The sequence below is a fragment of the Somniosus microcephalus genome, unplaced genomic scaffold (assembly GCF_052327205.1).
Source record: "Somniosus microcephalus isolate GS21.2 unplaced genomic scaffold, FLI_Smic_1.0 scaffold634, whole genome shotgun sequence".
NCBI classification, from domain to species: domain Eukaryota; kingdom Metazoa; phylum Chordata; class Chondrichthyes; order Squaliformes; family Somniosidae; genus Somniosus; species Somniosus microcephalus.
The window spans coordinates 100,202-116,403 of NW_028225821.1; the positions used below are offsets into that span (position 1 = coordinate 100,202).

The window sequence follows — 16,202 nt, forward strand, 5'->3', positions numbered from 1 at the left end:
CATGAACTCCTGGATATTTACTGCCACCTAGCAACCCTAGGTGCCAATTTAAAATAGGCATCCTTAAAGCAGGTGTTGTGCAGGTCTGACCCAGTACATCTTTAAATAATGTGCCTACCCATTTGTTTCTGCCAGGACGAGAACTCCACACAGTTTTTCTCTTATGACTGCCCCGATTGGTGGTAAAGGTGAGAAAAACCCTGCCTATGTGTCTCAAATGAAGCAATTTTACAAGTCTCAAGGGTTACTCATTTCCTACGGTGCAAAGGCCCTAGCCAAAACAGTGACTAATCAGTGGTTAGGGAAGAAGCCAAAGGGACAGGTTGAAGGTCATTCCACAGCTGCATCTTGGGCATTGTTCTTGTTTCTGATTCTTCGCTTCAACTTGACTGCTGACCATCCCCAGAGAACTATTTCAAGTATTTCACAGGTTGTGTAAAGTGACTCTCCGTGCTTGAGAAAAAGATTTACCAGACCATACAAAGACAAAGAAGTATCCATCATCCCCGACTATTCAGCAACAAGAATACCACAAAGCATAGTGCTATGTTCTAATGCCATTATATCAGGGAAGTTTAGATTGCAGAAACGCTAAACATTACCATTGACCATTTAGCTTGTCTGGTGCCATTCCTCAGTAAGCATGAAACAGTTCCCCAAAAATTTAATTTGCATTGTACAAAGTGCAATAAAAATTCATTGGCTCTGAATCTGCATGACGCTTTGATAGCAGATGTGGGAGATAGTGCCCTTAACATGATCGTTGATGAATCAAACAACATCACCGGTGTCAAGATGAGTTCTAGGGTGCCCTGGACACCTTGACATCCAGAAAGAACCCAATTATCTCCTTGGCTGTCCATTTTATCATAATTTGTCCTAGTGTTAACACTGCTGAGGAATGGAAGGCCTTATTCAGCACTGAATTTCTTGCAGATCTGTTCTGTTTAACTTTAGAAGAAATTGATGTCCTGGAGGAAGCTAAGATGTTTGACTCACTCACTGATGACCACCTTCTCCAATGCAATTAAAAACAAACACAAAACTAGTTTCATGACCCTCGCCCCCTCCCACCTTCTATCCTGCCCTCCTGTACCTCAACAAGGCATGGAAGTTTTGCGTCCTCAGAAGGATGCTGTGTGGCTTTAGAACACAGGAGGAGGAAGAATAGCCTGAGGATCTGTTATATCTATGCCTGACTTAATCAACAGAATTTTTCAAGGTATACTTGTTATTCCTTCCCATCTTCATTTTGTTCAGTCTTGCAAAGGGGTTTATTCGCCTCATTTTCAATTGTAAGGATTTTTACCAAAACATCAGCCTATGTTTTCTCTTCAGATGCTATTGGGCACAATATATTCACATGATTGCCTATTTTTTCAGATTTTTATCATTTAAGGCTATCTAAATAAAGTTTATAGGTTTTCAAAAACAACTTTCCTTCTCAATATTATACTGCAGATTAATAATTGACATACAGCTGGAGTACACTTCATGATGAGGAGCCTGTGTAATAAAGACAACCTGAAAAACATCGAAGTTGCCCTTTTCAGCTGCCTCTGCTGCTTCCCTCCCTTCCTCTAGCCCACCGGGCCAACGTTCCCCCATGCAAGAGCCCTGAACTCTCATCTTTCTCCAGTTTCTCTCCTATCTCCCCTCATGCCATCTCCAAGCTCCCGGTTGAGCAACGCGTCGATTTTAAAATTCTCCTCCTTGCTTTCAAATCACTCCATGGTCTCGCCCTATCTTTGTAACCTCCTCCAGCCTTACAACCCTCCGAGATATCGGTGCTCCTCCAATTCTAGCCACTTGTGCATCCCCGATTTTAATTGCTCCACCATTGGTGGCTGTGCCTTCAGCTGCCAAGGCCCTAAACGCTGGAATTCACTCCCTTAACCTCTCTGCCTCTCTACCTCTTTCTCCTCCATTTAAGACCCTCCTTAAAACATACTTCTTTGACAAAGCTTTTGGTCATCTCCCCTAATATCTCCTTATGTGGCTCGGTGTCAAATTTTGTTTGATAACGTTTTACTATGTTGAAGGCGCTATATAAATGCAGGTTGTTGTCCATGAGACCCACCTTCTGCTCCCTTGACCCTATTCCCACCAAACTGCTGACTACCCAACTTCCCTTCCTAGCCCCATGTTAACTGATATTGTTAACGGTTCCATCTCCTCAGGTACTGTCCCCCCTCCCCTTCAAATCTGTCATCAACACCCCTCTCAAAAAACCCACCCTTGAACCCTCTGTCCTTGCAAACTACCGCCCCATCTCCAAATCCCCTTTACTCTCCCAAGTCTTTGAACGTGTTATCTCCTCCCAAATCTGTGCCCATCTTTCCCACAACTCCATGTTTGAATCCCTCCAATCAGGTTTCTGTCCTGCCATAATACATGTCAAAGTCACAAATGGCATCCTATATAACTGACCATCGTAAACTATCCCTCCTCATCCTCTCGACCTGCCTGCAGCCTCTGACACGGTTGACCACACCAACCTCCTCTAATGCCTCTCCTCCATCGCCGAGCTGGGTAGGACTGTCCTCACCTAGTTCCATTCTTATCTATCCAGTTGTAGCCAGAGAATCACTTGCAATGGTTTTTTCCCCACTCCCCACACCATTACCTCTGGCGAGAGAGGGATCTATCTTTGTCCCCCTGCTATTTCTCATCTACATGATACCTCTTGGCGACATCATCCAAAAACAAAACATCCAAGTACCACAAATAACCTGACAACACCCAGCTCTACCTCACCACCATCTCTCTTAACCCCTCCACTGTCACTGGTTTGTCATGCTAATTGTCTGACATCCAGTCTTGGATGAGCAGAAATGTCCTCCAACTAAATATTGGGAAGACTGAAGCCATTGTCTTTGGTCCCCACCACAAACTCCATTCCCTAGCCACCAACTCCATCCCTCTCCCCAGCAGCTGTCTGAGGCTCGACCAGACCGTTTGCAACCTTAGTGTCATATTTGACCCAAAAATGAGCTTCCGACCATATATCTACTCCATCACCATCCACTTCCACCTCCATAACAACACCCGACTCTGCCCCGCCCCAGCTCATCTGCTGCTGAAACCCTCATCCATGCCTTTGTTACCTCTAGATTTGACTATTCCAATGCTCTCCTGGCCGGCCTCTCATCTTCCTAAATTTGAGCTCATCCAAAACTCTGCTGCCAGTATTGTAACTCGCACCAAGTCCCGTTCACCCATTACCCCTGTGCTCGCTGACCTACATTAGCTCCCTGTCTGGCAATGCCTCTATTTTAAAATTGTGATCCTTGTTTTCAAATCCCTCCATGGCCTCACCCCTCCCTATCTCTGTAACCTTCTCCAGCCCTACAACCAATGTTCCCTAAATGTTGCGCGGTCTCTGCTGGTCCCATGCAGCCTGGGACCGGCTTTCTCAATGGAGGGCCACACAGCCCCTTAAAGGGGCCACGCACCCAAAAAAAAGAGGAAACATTGCCGACAACCCCCCGATATTTTTGCGCTCCTCCAATTCTATAGGAATAAAACCGGATGGACCACCCGCCATCAATCTCGGCACCGACTACAGACGCGATAGCGGCACACCCAGCCCAGTCGACCCTGCAAAGTCCTCCTCACCAACATCTGGGGACTTGTGCCAAAATTGGGAGAGCTGTCCCACAGACTCGTCAAGCAACAGCCTGACATAGTCATACTCACAGAATCATACCTTTCAGCCAATGCCTCAAACTCCTCCATCACCATCCCTGGGTATGTCCTGTCCCACCGGCAGGACAGACCCACCAGGGGTGGCGGCACAGTGGTATACAGTCGGGAAGGAGTGGCCCTGGGAGTCCTCAACATTGACTCCGGACCCCATGAAGTCTCATGGCTTCAGGTCAAGCATGGACAAGGAAACCTCCTGCTGATTACCACCTACCGCCCTCCCTCAGCTGATGAATCAGTACTCCTCCATGTTGAACACCACTTGGAAGAAGCATTGAGAGTAGCAAGGGCACAGAATGTACTCTGGGTGGGGGACTTCAATGTCCATCACCAAGAGTGGCTCGGCCACACCACTACTAACTGAGCTGGCCGAGTCCTGAAGGACATAGCTGTCAGTCTGGGCCTGCGACAGGTGGTGAGAGAACCAACACGAGGGAAAAAACCTACTTGACCTCGTTCTCACCAATCTGCCTGTCGCAGATGCATCTGTCCATGACAGCATTGGTAGCAGTGACCACCGCACAGTCATTGTGGAGACAAAGTCTCGTCTTCACACTGTGGACACCCTCCATCGTGTTGTGTGGCACTACCTCTGTGCTAAATGGGATAGATTCAGAACAGATCTAGCAGCTCAAAACTGGGCAATCACGAGGTGTTGTGGGCCATCAGCAGCAGCAGAATTGTATTCCACCACCATCTGTAACGTCATGGCCTGGCATATCCCTCTACCATTACCATCAAGCCAGGTGACCAACCCTGGTTCAATAAGGAGTGTAGAAGAGCATGCAGCACCAGGCGTACCTAAAAATGAGGTGCCAACTTGGGGAAGCTGCAACACAGGACTACATGCATGCTAAAAAGCAGAATCAGCATGCGAAGACAGGGCTAAGCGATCCCACAATCAACGGATCAGATCAAAGCTCTGCAGTCCTGCCACATCCAGTCATGAATGGTAGTGGACCATTAAACAACTAACGGGAGGAGGAGGCTACATGAATAGCCCCATCCTCAATGATGGTGGAGCCCAGCACGTGAGTGCAAATGACAAGGCTAAAGCATTTGCAACCATCTTCAGCCAGAAGTGCCGAGTGGATGATTCATATCGGCCTACTCCCGAGGTCCCCACCATCACAGAAGCCAGTCTTCAGCCAACTTGATTCACTCCACATTTTATCAAGAAACGGCTGAGCGCACTGGATACAGCGAAGGCTACAGGCCCCGATAACATCCCGGCTATTGTGCTGAAGACTTGTGCTCCAGAACTAGCCGTGCCTCTAGCCAAGCTGTTCCAGTACAGCTACAACACTGGCATCTATCCGACAATGTGGAAACTGCCCAGGTATGTCCTGTCCACAAAAAGCAGGACAAATCCAATCCGGCCAATTACCGGCCCATCAGTCTACTCCCAATCAGCAGCAAAGTGATGGAAGTTGTCATTGACAGCGCTATCAAGCGGCACTTACTCACTAATAACCTGCTCACTGATGCCCAGTTTGGGTTCTGCCGGGATCACTCGGCTCCAGACTTCATTACAGCCTTGGTCCAAACTTGGACAAAGGAGCTGAATTCCAGAGGTGAGGTGAGAGTGACTGCCATTGACACCAAGGCAGCATTTGACAATGTGGCATCAAGGAGCCCTAGTAAAACTGAAGTCAATGGGAATTGGTGGAAAACTCTCCACTGGTTGGAGTCATACCTAGCACAAAAGATTTTGGTTGTGGTGGTTGGTGGTCAATCATCACAGCCCCAGGACATCGCTGCAGGAGTTCCTCAGGGCAGTGTCCTAGGTCCAACCATCTTCAGCTGCTTCATCAATGACCTTTCCTCCATCAGAAGGTCAAAAATGGGGCTGTTCGCTAATGACTGCACCGTGTTCAGTACCATTCGCAACTCCTCAGATAATAAAGCAGTCCATGCCCGCATGCATCAAGACCTGAACGACATTCAGGCTTGGGCTGATAAGTGGCAGGTAACATTTGCACCACACAAGTGCCAGGCAAAGATTATCTCCAACAAGCGAGAGTCTAACCACCGCCCCTTGACATTCAATGGCATTACCATCGCCGAATCTCCCACCATCAGCATCCTAGGAGTCACCATTGACCGGAAACTTAACTGGACCAGCCACATAAATACTGTGGCAACAAGAGCAGGTCAGAGGCTAGGTATTCTGTGGCGAATGTCTCACCACCTGACTCCTCAAAGCCTTTTCACCATCTACAAGGCACAAGTAAGGAGTGTGATGGAATACTCTCCACTTGCCTGGATGAGTGCAGCTCCAACAACACTTGAAGTTCGACACCATCCAGGACAAAGCAGCCCGCTTGATTGGCACCCCATCCACCACCTTAAACATTCACTCCCTCCACCACCGGCGTACCGTGGCTGCAGTGTGTACCATCTACAAGATGCACTGCAGCAACTTGCCAAGGCTCCTTCGGCAGCACCTCCCAAACCTGCGACCTCTATCACCTAGAAGGACAAGGGCAGCAGGCGCATGGGAACACCACCACCTCCAATTCCCCTCCAAGTTACACACCATCCTGATTTGGAAGTATATCGCCGTTCATTAATCGTTGCTGGGTCAAAATCCTGGAACTCCCTCCTGTTGAGTCTGTGTTTTCAATTGCAGTTATACTGAATAACAGGACACAGACTACAGAAGTAAGTAAACAGGTCTTTAGTGATTGAGGGTCCTCTTTTTATTTGAACCCAAAAAGCCCAATTCGACTGTAAATAAACAAAAGTTCAACTAGATCTTAGCAAATCAAATTAAAATTTGGTGTTCCGAATTGATGATGCACTCCAGTCCCCGCGGCGCCCAACGGTCGCGGAAATACTCAAGCGTACCGGCGGACACCGCGTGCTCCATCTCCAGGGCCACCCGGGCGCGAACATGGCCGCGGAAGAGAGGCAGCCAATCCGGCTGGACGACCCCCTCGACCGCCCGCTGCCTGGACCAATTGATTGCTCTTTTAGCCAGGCCCAGGAGCAGGCCCACAAGGAGGTCCTCCAGCCTGTCCGCTCCCCTCCACACTGGGTGACCGTAGATCAAGAGCGTGGGACTGAAGTGCAACCAAAAATCGAGGAGCAGCCCCTTCAAGTAGTGAAAGAGGGGCTGCAACCTCTCACACTCCATATAAACGTGAAACACGGACTCCTCCAGGCCGCAAAAAACGCAGGCGGCCTGGGAGTCCGTGAACCTACTTAAAACCTTATTGCACGGGACCGCTCCGTGCAACACCCTCCAGGCCAAGTCCCCGATGGAACAAGGGAGGACTCCCGCGTAGAGAGCCCTCCATTGGGGACCTCCGCCAGTCGGCAAGGCGCCACGCCAAGGCGTGTCCGGATGGCAGACGAAGATGGCAAAGTGGAGAGTGTGCGGGAGCAGCCCGTACAGGAAACCCCTCCGCACGGAATGAAAAGGCACGGAGGGTATTTCCTCGAGACGGCTCAAGTTGTGAGGCGCCGGCTCCCGAGGGGAGTTTCGGGGCCGGGCGCCGATGAGGAATTCCGTCCGGACGGGGGTAAGCTCGGACGGGATCGCCCCACGTGCTTGAGCCGCCTCGATACACCTAGTGGAGTCGGGGCCCAGTGCTGCTTTCACCGACTCGATGGCTTCGGCCGCGAGCTGGACGTTGGCCCAGGACAGGCGCCACGCCAGCTCCTCCGGCGCCATCCAGCCCGCTCCTCCGACATCGAGCAGGTCCCCGACTCTGGTCACATTGCCAGTCACAGCCCTGCCCTCCGCCAGCCGCCCGAACCCGCGTTCGTGGAGGTGCGGATTCCTGAGCAGCGGCTCCCGAAGGAGAGCCGCCGCTCCTGACGGGGGAGAGCTCCGCCTGGAAGCGACGTAGTTCCAAACCCATAGTAGTTCCTGGTAGAAGACAGGCAGCTCCTGCAGGTCGGCACGCCTACCGCCCACTTTCACAAACAGCAGCTGCGTGTCGTAATTGAGGCCGTGCAGCTGGCGGAAGAAAAACGTCGCCAGCGCACACCATCTCGGAGGAATCTCCACGTACAGGTATCTCTGCAGCGTCTGAAGACGGAAAGTCGCAGCCTGGGTGCGAAGGCACACCAGCGCCTGACCGCCCTCCCTAAGCGGGAGACACAGAACCGCGTCAGACACCCAGTGCTTCCTTTTGTCCCAGAAGAAGTCGATGAGCTTCTTCTGCATCTTGGCGACAAACGCAGGGGGAGGGATCAAAGTGACCAACCGGTACCACAACATGGCGGCCACCAGCTGGTTTATGACCAGCGCTCGACCCCTATAGGACAACACTCGGAGCAGTCCTGTCCAGCGACCTAGGCGAGTGGTGACTTTGGCCTCCAGTTCTTGCCAGTTCGCCGGCCAGGCGTCCTCGGCAGGGCTAAAGTAGACTCCCAAATAGAGGAGGTGCGTGGTGCTCCAGGCGAAGGGCCTGAACTCCTCCGGCAGGGAGTCCACCCGCCACTGACCCACCAGGAGTCCGGAACATTTCTCCCAGTTGATCTTGGCGGAGGATGCGTCCGAATAAATCTGCTGGCATTCCCGCATCCTCCGCAAGTCAGTGGGATCCGTGACCGTGAGGAGCACGTCATCGGCGTAAGCCGAGAGGACCACCTCCACGCCCGGCCCTTGCAGAGCCAGTCCCGTCAACTTCTTCCGCAAGAGGCGCAGGAATGGCTCCACGCAAATGGTGTATAACTGACCGGACATGGGGCATCCCTGACGCACCCCCCTCCCGAAGCGAAGGGGCACCGTCAAGGACCCGTTAACTTTAATCAGACACTCTGCGGCGGCGTACAGAAGTCAGATCCGGGCGACGAAATGCGTCCCGAACCCGAATGCGCGCAGAGTCCCGAAGAGATACTCGTGATCCACCCTGTCGAACGCCTTCTCCTGATCCAGGGAGAGGAAGGCGACCGACAGACCAGCCCTCTGGGAGTGGTGGACCAGATGGATGTTATCGTGGATGGTCCGGCCCGGGACCGTGTAGGACTGGTCGGGGTGGATCATGTGGGCCAGCACGGTGCCAAGGCGAGCAGACATGGCCTTGGCAAAGATTTTATAGTCCGTGCTGAGGAGGGAGACCGGGCGCCAGTTCTTAAGGAGGCGGAGATCGCCCTTCTTAGGCAGCAGGACAATGAACGCCCTGCGCCAAGAGAGGGGCATCTCCCCGGTCGCCAAACTTTCCCCCAGGACCCGCGCGTAGTCGCCCCCCAAGACGTCCCAGAACGTCCTGTGGAACTCCACGGTCAGCCCGTCCAGCCCCGGGGACTTTCCCCTAGAGAGCTGGCGGAGGGCGCCGGTCAGCTCCGCCAGGCTTAGCGGAGCGTCCAATTTTTCGGCGCCCTCCGGACTGACCTTCGGCAGGTCCTCCCACAAAACTCTGCGCGCATCCTCGCTGGACGGATCCGGAGAGAACAGAGCCCCGTAGTAGGCGCAGGTCTCCGCGTTGATTCCCTCCGGATCCGAGACCAGAGATCCGTCGTCGGCCAGCAGCCCCAAGAGCTGCTTACGGACCCCCCGTCTTTTTTCCAGCGAGTAGAAGAAGGGGGAGCCGCGGTCCAGGTCCCGCAGGAGCTGGATCCGCGACCTCACGTACGTGCCTCGGGACCCGACGAGCTGCAGGTCCTTCAGCGCGCCCTTCTTCTCTTCGTACACCTTCCGCAGGGCCGAGTCCCCGAGGACTTGACTCCAGGTCGAGCACCTCCTTCTCCACCCGCCCGACCCGGGCCTCCCGCCTCTTGGTCGACCCCTTCGCGTACTCCTGACAGAAGAGACGCACGTGAGCCTTGCCCACGTCCCACCACAGCCTCAAGGAGGGGAAGCCCCCCTGCTTCCTTCTCCAGTCGGCCCAGAAGCAACAGAACGAATCCCGGAACCGCGCGTCCTCCAGCAGCAGGTTGTTAAAGTGCCAGTACGCGGACCCCCCCCCCCCCGAGCGCGCAGCGGAACGAGCTCCGCCCACACCAGGTGGTGGTCCGTGCACGGCACCGGCCGCATGGAAGCCGCCGGAACGCAGGAGACGTACGCCCGGGAAATGTAGAGGCGGTCGATTCTGGACCCTCCTCCTCCAGACCTCACGCTAGTGAAGGCGCTGGAGTCGGGATGAAGATTTCGCCAGACGTCCACCAAGTCGAAGGACCCGACCAGGTCCCTCAACTTCTCCATCGCCGGCGGGCATCGCGGGGGACCCGGACAGTCCCTCGCCTCGAGGGTGCAGTTAAAATCCCCGAGGATGACGCACTCGCCCACGTCGATGGAGCCCAGAAGAGCGGACACTTCTTCAAAGAAGCGCACTTGCTGCGCACCGGTCTGAGGGGCATATACGTTCACTAGATGGAGCGGCACGCCCCCCAGGCGAACAGTGACCTGGAGCAAGCGGCCCGGCACGTGCTCCTTGACCCCCAAGATCTCCGGCTGAAAATGCGGGGCCAGCAAGATAGCCACCCCGCTGGAATTATTGGAGAGGTGACTCATGCTGACCCCTCCTTGCCACTCCAGGAGCCACGTGGCTTCGTCTCCCGGAACGGTGTGGGTTTCTTACAGGAAGCACACCGCATACTTCCCGTCCCGAAGGACCGAGAAGTCATTGAATCTGCGGCGCGCCTCCCTGCTGCCGTTGATGTTGAGGCTGGCTATGGTTATCTTCATGTCAGAAGCATAGTGCAACCTCTACCTACAACTAATGGGGGGAGGGAGCGCAGCCGCTAGTCGACCGCCGCTCCCTCAGCAGCCCAGTGAGGAATGACCTGAGCCGACGCAGCTCGAGCGGGCTGACGCCCGCGTCCGCGCCCATGGTCTTGACGGCGGCGCGGACCGACCCGATGAGCAGCGCCAGCTCCGACCACCTGGCGAGGGCCAGCTGGGTCTTGTTTGGACGACCCTGGCACACGGCCACAAAATCCCGGAGTTCCCTGACGGGAATGAGGGGAGACTCGGCGAGGGGCACGAGGTCATCCATTGCCTCGTCGGCGATGGAATCGAACTCGTCCTCCGCGCCCATCACCGAGTCCCCGTCCTCCTCCGGGGGGGTCGTCACCTGCGGCCGACCCGTCCGTCGCGCAGTGCGCAGCGAACGGTTCGGCCGCAACAGCTGGCCCCGCCTCCGCCCGGATCCCACCCCCAGGATCAGTGGCAGAGGAATCCTCCCTGGGCTCCTCTGGGGGCGCCGGGCCAGAAGACGGCGGCGGTTCGAAGCCCCCCTCCGCCTCAGACGCCGGAACGACCGGAGAAATCGGAGAAAAAACAAAACCGAAATCCTCCAAGACGTCCGGCGCCGGAGACACAGTCAGAGGGCCCTCCTCTTCCCCGCCACCGGCCTCCGACCCAGCAGATGGGGTGTTCTTAACTAAAACCTCGACCAGGTCGAGCAGCCCCTGGGAAATGTCCGGGTCGCTTTGGGCGAGCTCACTTTCTTCGAACTCGCCTGACCCAGACCCCAGGCCGCCCGACCCGTCGAGGGGTAACGGCACCGACAGATAGTCTATTTCCGCCGCGGGTTGTTCCGCGACCCCCCCCCCACGGGCAGGGTGTCGTCCCCATCCCCGGGAGGCACGTGCTGGACAGACACATCTGCCTCAGCCTCCCGAGGGACAGGCGACCCCTGCCGATCGCCGGTGATGGTGACAGCGGTGGGTGGGGGCGCAGTACCCGCGGCGGGCGACGACTCCCCCTGTTCGGAGGGACCTTCCTCCTCCCGGTCCTCCTCCTCTTCCAGGGGGTCACGCCTTCTTTTTAGCGCGGAGGGAGCGAGGGAGACCTCCATGCCTGCAGGGGCCTCCTCCTCTGCTCCCTCCGGCGGAGCAGGTTTGTCGGGTCCCTCGGGCCCGAGCCCGGCCGCAGGTATTAACGTTTCCGCCTCGGCGGTCGCGACCACAGGCTTGGAGACGAGGTCCCTCCCACCCTCGTCTGCCCCGACCAACTCCGCGATGAGCGCGTGTGTCAGGGGCTCCAGACCCAGGGGCTTGCCCTCCGCGGGGGGACCCACCCTAAGGTGTTTCTTTTCTTTTTTCCCCGCGCCTTCTTTCCGGCCGGACGCACTCCCTCCCCTCTGCCGGAGGCCTTGATGGCATCGGCCTCCGACGACGACCGCGCATCAGTTGTTTGGGGGGCGCGGCCAGACCCGGGGAGAGGAGCGGCAGCGGCGCCAGCCTCGGCCACGCCAGACGATCTGGCGGCCTTGGAGGCGGGGCAGTTCCTTCTAATGTGCCCCACCTCCTTGCAGGCGTGGCACCGCACACCGTCCGACGTCCAAAAGGCGCGATAGGCGGTCCCCTCGTGGAGGACGACGAACGCCCCGTCAGTATCCTCCTCCCGCGCCAGCTGGATAAACAGCTGGCGCCGGAAGGAGAAGACGTGGCGAAGGCTGGCCTCCCGGAAGCCAAGTGGGATGGGTGTGATCCCCGACCTCACCTCCCCAAGTTGACTCAAATGGGGAAGGAGGAGCTCACCAGGAACATAGGGCGGGACGTTGGAAATGACGATCCTCTGCGCAGTGGCCTCGAGAGGATCCACCGGCAGGAAGGTCCCGCCTACGGTGAGCCCCTTGGTGACAGCCAGGGACACCGCCCGCTCCGACCCCAGGAAGAACACAGCCTTCCCATACATTTTCGAGGCCGCGACGATGGCTGAGGGGCCGACAACCCCAGCCATGGCTTTAACGCAGGCCTCAATGGTCATAGTGGGGTGAGTGTAGCTCTTCACCCCAAGCTTTTTTGTTATTAATCTGAATGGTGACGGGGCAGCACAAGCTGCGGGAGCAGCTGTGGCTGTGGCTGCCACTCCCACATAAGTCCTAGCTTGCCCCGCCACCGGCGAAGATGCAGTCGCCATTCTGGGGTGCTTTTATAAGGGCTACACTCACCCCAAGTCACAGGCCTGAAGGTTTTAATGGCCTCAGGTATTTTTTTTTTTGTCCTCTATTGAGCAGAGGGAGCTGATTAAAATGAAGACACACCTCTCCCCTTATTGATTTAAATTGGGAGAGGGGCCTTCTCCCCTCTGCTCAATAGGCAATTGATAAAAAAGAGATGAAAAATGAGGTGCCTCAGAGAAATAGGCAGAGAGAGACAAAGAGAGAGAGAGAGAGAGAGGGGGGTGGGAAGGAGGGAGGCCACAAGGGCAGTGTTGCCACTCAGGATGGTGGGTGGGTGTTGGCAGGGTTGCACTCTCCGATGGGATTTAAAAGTCTTTGGTGGTGGTGGTCTTCTGGCAGGGGGAGAAGATGTCTTCACCTGGGAAAGCTGGAGATGCCCAGGCTCAGTCCTGCAGCAGGTCTTAACGATGCAATTAATGGAATTAAAGACTTCACCTAGTCAGCTCCAGCTCTCCCAGGCCAGGCAATAGAAGGGGTGCTTATTAGCGGTGTGCGTGGCCTAGCTTTTAACAAGAGACACACACTACACCCCTTGATGATCCGGCCTTGTTTCTTCTTTTCTCCCCCCACCTAAAATACAAAGTCTTTGGGAGAGTGCCCCAAAAAGCACCCACCTGTAGATGTTCAGAAGAGATGATTTTGTTCTTCCCTCCTTCCAAACAGTTGGTAGTTGTTGCTTGTTTCTCTCCCTCTCCTGAAGTGGAGGCCAATTTGGAGAGGCAGTAATGGAAAGGCCTCTCCCCTGGTTGGTGTTGTTGCTGGCCTCCTTTCACCTTCTCCTCCTCTGTCCTATCTCTCCAGGCACCTCAGTTGCTGTGATGATGGTGGAGGTGGTGGTCTATCGTTCTCCTCCTCTTCCTGGTCAGGAGACCACCACTTTCCACTCTCTTGGTTTGGCTGCTCCTTCTCCTCCTGCTGACTGAGATAGCCAGAAATGCACTGAAGACTCTTAGTGATTGAGGGTCCGAGCTGAACTGAGATACACTTTGCTCCGCAGGGTTTATATACCGATGTGGTCACCACCGGTACTACAATGTACAGGAGCCATCAAAAAGTAGTCCATCACCTTACGGTATCCTCTTAAGGTGGTACAGGTTACATACACTACACCTCCCTAACAGCAGTGTGAAAGTACCTACACCGCACGGACTGCAGCAGTTCAAGAAGGCGGCTCACCACCACCTTCTCAAGGGCAATAAATGCTGGCCTTGCCAGCAACATCCAGGTCCCATGAATGACTAAAAAAAATAATTCTGGCTTCTTGTGCATTCCCAATTTTAATCACTCCACCATTGGCGGCGGTGCTTTCAGCTGCCTGGGCCCTAAGCTCTGGAATCCCCTCCCTAAACCTGTCTGTCTCTCCCCTTTAAGATGCTCCTTAAACCCTACTTCTTTGACTAAGCTTTTGGCCATCAGCCCTAATATCTCCTTATGTGGCTCGGTGTCAAATGTTGTTTGTAGGGACGTTTTACTACATTAAAGGGGCTACATAAATGCAAGTTGTTATTGAAGGTTTTTTTCGCGCAAGTTTCATAAATTCTTAGTGTTCCTCTTAATGCAGAAGTGTTCCTTTATTCGCTCAGTGATATTTCCCCGATTAGCCGATAGTAAATTCGTGCATGGGCGTGGAAAGAAAAATATTACTTTACATTTCACACATCCCCTTGTACTAAGATATTTTAAATTATGTTGTAATATCCCCCTTTTAAGGGCAGTGTTTCAAACATGTTGCCAGATTTTTTGCAGTAGAAACGGAGACTAACATAGACTAACAAAAGGGCGGATTTCGTAATTTTGGCAGTAACTCCACCTTTTAATAATCGCGTAAGTAATGCAATAACAATATACTGCAGTAGAGATTCGAACACACGTTAAAAGATAGCACTAAAGGACGGGCAGACAGCGAGAGTTGAGCCGGGGTGGTCCTTTGTTCCTGTGACCCGCTCCGCCAGCGAAGCGGGCGGGGTGACCTTTAACCCCGCACAGACAGGCGGCTGGCAGCGGTGACGCAGGAAGCAGTCGGTGGTGCGAGTGAGGACAGAATAAAGCAGCGTAAGTAGTGGGTTAAGGGAAGCCGAGTGTCGGTACTCCCCGAGAGCCGGCGATGTGTGGCCGGCGTATTTATGTACAGAGAGCGGGGCTTTGTGTTTCGCGCTGAGGCCTGTGCTGAGTGGGCGCGGTGTGAAACTTCCCGACACGTTAGAGCGGGCGGAGGAAGACGACGAGGCCGGGCGGAGGAAGACGACGAGGCCAGGCGAAGGCTGAGCGTGGAGATGTCGGAGCGATGGCAGTTGAAATGTCCGTTCACGGTGCCCACGGAAACTCTCCCATTACAACCCAACCCATCCCATCAAATGGCACCGCAAGTTTGGTGTCTCCCTCTCCCTGAGGCACTAATAGAAGCTCATTAGTTTAACACTTGTAATGCGGGGTATACCTCTGGTAGTTCGAATCTGAATTTTTGGTCAGTGCAGCCCGGGGCTGTCTAGACATTTTTGGTGCAGTTTTCACAGCATTTTTCAAACGATTAGTCTTGCTCCTAATGCTGCTTTGGGCTAATATTTGATTCTGTCCTTGTCCAAATTAGTCTCCGTGCGTTTCCAGAAATAGGTTGGTAGGGATAAGGCAAGGTTAGGAATATGCTTTAATCGTTGCAATTCTGGTTAAGATACTGTTTTTAAAATATTAAATAGTTTAATTTAACTTAGTTAAATTTAGGATTCTTTTCTCCAGACTTCACTACGCTTCAAGTCTATTGGCATATTCATCATTGATTGCTCCATGATTAATTGGTAGCCCCTCTCCAATGTGAGAGGAAACATCAAAAATCCACACGAATAGGGGGAAAAAACCCATGTCATAAATTTAAATCAAAATCCTCTAATTTTTGGTAAAATTTGAATTCCATCCCTTTAAAATATTGCAGATCCATGTGAACCTAAAATACAATACATTTTGATTATTGTATACTGAACCTAAAATTTCTGTAATTATCATTTAATTTGATAGTCATAGAAAAATAGTGGCTTTAGTGTTGACGTGTTAGTGTTTTTTTCTTATTAGTGAAGGAGGCTTTAGGAGTGTTTTGTAACAGGTGAAAATGTGAAAGAAGTTAAGTCTGACAATTGGGAGTGTTGTAAAAATGTTTTTTTTTCTCCATGTATCTTGTTTATTGCCTCAGTCTCCTTTTTTTGAATTCCCCCTTTTTTTTAGTAGTTCCTTTTTGGGGGTTTTTTTTCCTGGCAGTACTCCATGGAAGAACAGCAGGAGAGAACAAGAACCACCACTCAATGGGGAAGAGCAGCCCTGCTGGAAATAAATAAAGGAAGAGCAGCAGCTGAAGGAGGGGAGAATTAAAAAAAAAAAAAATGGAGCAGCTGAGGGTGGAAAGAATCAAAAAGAAAAGAATGGTAAAGGCTGAAGGGACACCAGTATGCCCACTGAAGGGACTGGGCCAGGAAGAAGGGGAGGCGGGGAGGAAGGACATTATTTTCATAGATGTGCACAGATATTGAAGTTAATGTTTTTAAATGAAAAAAGTGTGATTTTTTTTGTTGCGCATTTAATGTGCACTGTACAGAAGACTTAATTAGATGGTTGGAACTCTTAAGAACTGTGGAATTAGAAAAAAAT

The 16,202-nt window shown here is 53.2% G+C and overlaps 1 protein-coding gene across 3 annotated transcripts in view; it reads left to right on the top strand.

The window, feature by feature from the left end:
- Positions 1-16,202, top strand: part of txndc9 (thioredoxin domain containing 9) — a 37,524-nt gene that overhangs the window by 17,336 nt on the left and 3,986 nt on the right. The window contains exon 1 of one of the 3 annotated variants that reach the window (XM_085980863.1): positions 14,515-14,621. The exons of 1 other annotated variant lie outside the window; for it this stretch is intronic. The gene's annotated coding sequence lies outside the window, so the exon portion shown is untranslated. Of the gene's footprint in view, positions 1-14,514; positions 14,622-14,663; positions 14,868-16,202 lie in introns of those variants that run through there. One more of the 3 variants, XM_085980865.1, reaches the window with a different exon arrangement.